Source organism: Oncorhynchus mykiss, chromosome 10 (genome assembly GCF_013265735.2).
Source record: "Oncorhynchus mykiss isolate Arlee chromosome 10, USDA_OmykA_1.1, whole genome shotgun sequence".
In the NCBI taxonomy this organism is placed as follows: domain Eukaryota; kingdom Metazoa; phylum Chordata; class Actinopteri; order Salmoniformes; family Salmonidae; genus Oncorhynchus; species Oncorhynchus mykiss.
The window spans coordinates 27,587,496-27,594,146 of NC_048574.1; the positions used below are offsets into that span (position 1 = coordinate 27,587,496).

The window sequence follows — 6,651 nt, forward strand, 5'->3', positions numbered from 1 at the left end:
TTTAATTGCCTGTTTTAAATTGGGACTTCTCTCAACCTTGACTTGTAGTATTTCATCTGACCAAGTGGTGGCAATATTGTACAATGTACAGGCTGCCATTCAGGAAGGGGTCTGATGAAGTTGCCCCGGGCCTATACGCTGGCCTTAGGTCAGTTACGCCTTTTACTTCAGATAGTAATGGTCAGGAATTAGAGTGTAAGCTGATCCTAGACCTGCACCTATGTAGATATAGCCCAGCAGAGAGCAGTTGGCTTGATGCATGCTGTTCTGTCACAGCAGCAATGATGAAGGTAGAGGACCTCAATGAGAGCAGGTTGTAGCGGTATTTATTAGAGAGGGGTAAAGAAAGCTTTTGTTCGGGCGCCAGGCAGGTATTAACCATGCCGAAAGGAAAAGAGTACAATAGAGAGAACCACTACCAGACCCACACACATCAGCAGAAGAGACTGCCTAGAGTGTAGCCTGTTTACCAGATAGCCAGTGGAGAGAAAAGAGAATACACACCATATAAAACCCACATCACAGCACAGGGGTAACCCAAACAAGAATACCTCATACAATAATACTAATACTAATAATGGCAGAGCAATTCAACAGCAACTTCATACAAGAACGAACCCAGTCATCAACATAGGATTTGCAATAATCTGTATTATTTTCTAGTAGATGAGTGCAGAGGGTATGAATGTGGGGGGTGTTCATCGACACAACAAAGGCCTTAAAAATGTCCAGTCTTCTCGGCCACATGTCATTAGTACATCTCAATACAGTTCACATAACAATACACAATTGGCAAGCAACCTCCCTTTTAACTAAAACGTCCAAATACTTCAGGCAGGGCAATAATAGTCCAGCTCTAATGCACTTCAATGGGAAGTGCATTGGAAAAATAGAGAGTCTGTTTCAGGGTAAAGCACTGGAACGATAGAGGGAAGAGAAAAAGAGAAAGAGAACAAGAGAGGTCTTAGCTGTGGTCTTCAGGCGTGCAGGTGTACTGTCTGACTGTCCGATGGTTTGTATGTTAAAGCTTCGCAACAATGTTGCTACTAATCCATGCGATCCATAACGGGCGTGGTCCCAAACAAAAACAACCACGACCTAGAGCGATTACACCGATGATTGAGTTAAATACTCTATAAACTACACACGCTGAAAACAAACAACTTCTACAGCACACACAATCAAACTGTCGCGCCACCAAAGAGCCCCTCCCCAAAGAGCTGAACGAGCTCTCTTTATATTCTTCTTCCTTACTGCTCATGCGCTCTTAAAGTGGCAGTGCACGGTGAAGGCTCTGTGCAGATTTCGCCACAAGGTCACATAAGGTCATGCATGGTTTGCCTGGGTTGAAAATGCAAGTAAACATAGTTTGTGCATCTTTTTTTGTGACAGTTTAATTTACCCACCTATAACACTACATATTAATTTTTTTTTGCTACTGGAGATAAACAAAACAGAAAGGGTGAAATGAATTAGTAACTTTTTCCACAGAGGTCTCTAGAGATTAACTGACGTCAATACGTGACATATTCGCTTTGACCGTGCGTTTATGAGTCCAATGTTTAGTCTGGTTTGGAGCTGGAAGAGGGCTGACCAGTATGAAGAGACAGGCACGGTTCCCCATCGCACAGACAACTGTAAAAGCATTACTTCTGTGTGAGTTGGGTCTTCCATCCCATCCTGTACTGTGGCTGTTCATTATACATCTAAAATGTTATGTATGCTTTGCATACAGACTGATCACTAGAAAAAGACAGCGATTTCGGATGTTTGAAAAGGTCCCGAAAACAACGATTTATGCCTTCCTCTGCTCTCACCAACAACAAAAATGAAAAGGATTACCCAGTACAGGGAGTGAACTCGTGATGTTCGGTTCCAGAACACGCTACTTAGACCACTGGGCTACGAAAGTGCTCTAAGCAAGCCGTGAGAATATTTATGATACCTCATGGTAATAGGGGCGGCAGGGTTGCCTAGTGGTTAGAGTGTTGGACTAGTAACCGGAACGTTTCAAGTTCAAACCCCCCGAGCTGACAAGGTCCAAATCTGTCATTCTGCCCCTGAACAGGCAGTCAACCCACTGTTCCTAGGCAGTCATTGAAAATAATAATTTATTCTTAACGGACTTGCCTAGTTAAATAAAGGCTTTTAAAAAATAGCGTTGTTTTGAATTATTTTGTTTTAAGCCTTCCCCAAACCACAGCCTTAACCACGCCGGAACGAACCCTGTAACCACGCGGAATTAACGCTTTAAAAAAAAAATAGACGTTCATCCATAATAGGTCGAATTTTGAAGGGAAACTATGATATCTTGTTAATGTGTGACACAATCTTCTCATTGAACCACTGAAGGGAGAAAGGGGGACCCTATGGGCCTGAGTCACATACCTGTCACCCTATCTTTACATTGGGAATGACATGCACATCAGACCATGACACCTCCCATCAACTTACCTGACATCAACATCATGCAACATGAAGCCACGTCATGCAACGTTACATCTAACGACACAATACTCACATCAGGTGACATTGAGTTAGTATTTGACTTACCCTCCTTGCTTTACTCTGGTAGTTTACTGCCTTCTTGGTGTCAGACACGGCCCTCTCTACATAGTCTACTGAGTGCTCCATGTTGTACTCTGTACGAGCTATCTCCCCCTGGTGGTGGTGGGGGGTGGGGGGGGGGGGGGGGGGGGGGGGGGGGGGGGGGGGGGAGAAACAAACAAACACCATTGTAAATACAACCCATATTTATTTTCCCTTGTGTACTTTAACTATTTGTACATTGTTACAACACTGTATATATACATAATATGACATTTGTAATGTCTTTATTGTTTTGAAACTTCTGTATGTGAAATGTTTACGGTTAATTTTTATTTCACTTTTGTATATTATCTACCTTACTTGCTTTGGCAATGTTAAAACACATGTTTCCCATGCCAATAAAGCCCATTAGAGAGAGAGAGAGAGAGAGAGAGAGAGAGAGAGAGAGAGAGAGAGAGAGAGAGAGAGAGAGAGAGAGAGAGAGAGAGAGAGAGAGAGAGAGAGAGAGAGAGAGAGATTGTTGTAGGTTGTTGGATTCTAGGTTAAACTTGGAACATTGCTATCCTAGAGACATTATACATCAGAAGTAAGACTATAGTATCTGAGGGGTGATAGAGACTGGTTTTTACATCAGAAGTTAATTAGTATTTGTAGGAGCCAGATGGCTTTGGAATGTGCTGCGTAGACAGGAGGCAGGGACAGGATTGCTATAGGTGATACGGGTGGAGATCTTTGGATTAGACATCAAGGGGGTTGAGGTCAGGTCAGAACCTCTTGAGACTAGGGGGCAGTATTTTAATGTTTGGATGAAAAACGTACCCAAATGAAACGGCCTATTTCTCAGGCCCAGAAGCTAGAATATGCATATAATTGTCAGATTAGGATAGAAAACACTCTAAAGTTTCCAAAACTGTCAAAATATGGTCTGTGAGTATAACAGAACTGATATTGCAGGCGAAAACCTGAGGAAAATCCAACCAGGAAGTGCTGTTTTCCTGAAACCTCTCTGTTCCATTGCATGCCTTCCCTCCATTTAAAGGGATATCAACTAGATTCCTTTCCCTATGGCTTACACATGGTGTGAACAGTCTTTAGACATAGTTTCAGGCTTTTATTCTGAAATATTAGTGAGAATGATCACATCGCTTCAGTGGATAGCTGGGTGTCCTTAGATTTTTGCATGTGCGAGCAGCTTGGAGCAGACCTTTTCTCTCTCTCTCCTATTGAAAAAGCTACCGTCAGGTTGAAACATTTTCAATTATTTATTGTAAAAACAACCTGAGGATTGACTCTAAAAAACGTTTGACATGTTTCTACGAACTTTACGGATACTATTTGGAATTTCCGTCTGCCATTCGTGACCTGCACGAGCCTGTGGATTACTGAACAAAACACGCCAACCAAATTGAGGTTTTTGGATATAAAAATAATCTTTATCGAACAAAACAAACATTTATTGTGTAACTAGGAGTCTTGTGAGTGCAAACATCTGAAGATCATCAAAGGTAAGCGATTAATTTTATTGCTTTTCTGACTTTCGTGACCAATCTACTTTGCTGCTAGCTGTTTGTAATGTTTTGTCTGCTGAGAGAGCTGTCCTAACAAACGCTTGGTTTGCTTTCACTGTAAAGATTTGTTTTCTTCATCTGACACACCAGGTGGATTAACAACAAGCTAAGCTGTGTTTTGGTATATTGCACTTGTGATTTCATGAAAATTAAATATTTTTAGTAATTCAATTTTTTTTATTTGAATTTGGCGCTCTGCAATTCAGCGGATGTTGACAAAAATGATCCCGCTAAAGGGATGGATGCGCCAAGAAGTTAAGGGAGAAACAATGGTTTATTACCCTATTACTTTGTCTTCCTGCCGAACCATAAAATATGTAAGGATTGGAGAGAAGGAGGAGTGCTTAAATTGGAGTATATATACACACTTGTGGTGGTGGAAACATGTTTTGTCTCAACGCAGCTGTATTGACCCTCTGGGGAAAACTAAACTTGGTTAAGCTTTCATAATGTCCGTTGAGTTTTCTACTCTCAGAATTAGATCCTAACAGCGTTTTCTAATTGGTATGTGTGTAGTCTTCATTTTCGTGTGTTAGCCAGTCAGTGTGTATAGAGTACTACCTGGCTCTCCACCAGCATGGCCATATCCATGAACATGTCATGAAGTTCTCTGATGCTGTTCTCCAGCTTGATGATCTCAGTGTGTCTCGTCTCAATCTCATTCATGGCCTGCTGTTGGGGGTGATGTTGGAGTCCATGATGATCTAGAAGAGACACAGTTTATGTGTCATCACACACTCAAGTTCTCCCCCTTGTAGGTGTGGCATACTCAGTTGGAATGCCACACCTCGCCAACAGAGAGATGTCTTGTCTTCTAGATATCTGGTCTTCTATTGTGTATGATTTTCTCAGAAAATTTTATGTAATTCCCTGTGTATTGGCTCGTTGCGTGTGTGTGTGGTCACTCACTCACACAGCTAACTAAGTAAAAAGTTCAACATGTTGGCCACCCAACACAGACACACACACCCACACAATTTAACGAACACACACATCCCCCAACACAGTGTTATATCTCATTTTCCTTCTCCCAAGACATGTCGATGGGCTGCCTACAAGGTGGCGTGGGCCTGTCATTGTGACAGGCTAAAGGAGCCTTCTCAGGGCTGCTGTGTGCGCGCGCACACTCTCTCGTCACTAATCACAATGGCAGAGAGTGGGCGCCCACAACGCCATCAAGGCAAATGGGCTGGGGAGGTGAGGTGCAGATAGAAAGAGAGCAAGAGAGAGAAAGAGGCGTCAGTGTAGGATTAATCACAGGCTAGTCTCTCATCTGCCTGTTTCTATCTCTGCCTTTTTCCATCTTTGCCAAACCCAGTCCCTGATGGGAGACCCACGCAGCCTGTTCCAACGGCAGTATGTCACAGATTTCCTGTTTGAAAAAGCTAAGATGGGACTGAAAAATCATATAATAGTTTATGAACTACCTTGGCGTAATGAGTTTATGGTGCCTCCTATTACCTATTAATAATACTTGCTATAAGCATTCATAAAAAAATGTATATTATATATTCCTAATAGAATAGGACTTTGTCCATTGGTTAGAATGGAAATTTGCCTTTTCCTTTCCCAAAACACACACACGTTGAGAGGCAGAAGGTCAGCAGCAGTGCAGCATCCCTAGATGGAGAAGAATTGTGTGCAAAAAGTGCCTTACTCAAGGGCACAACGGCAGGAAATGATACATGGAATTAGCTGCCAATTCAGTTCCATTCCTATATTTGTGTTGCCTGGGTCTTGTGTGCAATTAAGTGGCTTGCTCAAGGTCCGCCTCTCTAACCTCTAGGCTACTGCCACCCAAATGCATAAGTTAACAGCATCACTATTTGAAATAAAGTATGCACACGCAACATTGCTTCCCTGTCGTTCCACAGATTTCCTATGCCTGCTAGCAAGAAGCAGAAATGTGTTCGGGATATATTGTGCATTTGTTGGCAATCGGGGGGCCTAATCCACTCTTCCTTCCAGGGGAAAATGTATATTTCAAGTCTGTAACCTTAGTGACCGACCCTGTGATTCAATTGCTGTCTGAGTGCTGTGGCAGATAAATGGTGAAGCTTTACAGTGGGGTGATCATCTACTGGCAGCTAGTGACAACAATTCATCAGAGTGCTGGAAAAAGGCCACACCATGCGATGGCCACACAGATGCGTACAAAGACACACACTTGTGCTGGCACGCATACACACATACAGACATAAGGCCTGAAATAAGACCTCTGCCTCCCTCCCAGTGTCCTTCTGTCCTCCCACTTTTGAATCCATCAAACCTCAGCCATTGCCATACCCAATAACAGTGGCTCTCTCTTTCCACTGCGTATTCGGACCATGTGCAGCACTTCTTCAAGAAAGGCTGAACAACTCACGTCGCCGGTTTGGCAAATTTGTCAATTTATAAACCTAAAGGTTTAGGAGGGTGCGAGTAGTGACATTATTATATTTTTTCCAACATGTTGATCTGCAAGTCCTAACCTCTTGGTCCGGCTAAGTTATGAGTGCACCCTTTCACTAATTGCCATTAGGGGTAGTGAGTG

General features: G+C 42.7%; 1 pseudogene; it reads right to left on the minus strand.

The window, feature by feature from the left end:
* Positions 1-2,277: 2,277 nt before the first annotated feature.
* LOC118936908 lies at positions 2,278-5,195 on the minus strand (annotated as a pseudogene).
* Positions 5,196-6,651: the final 1,456 nt, after the last annotated feature.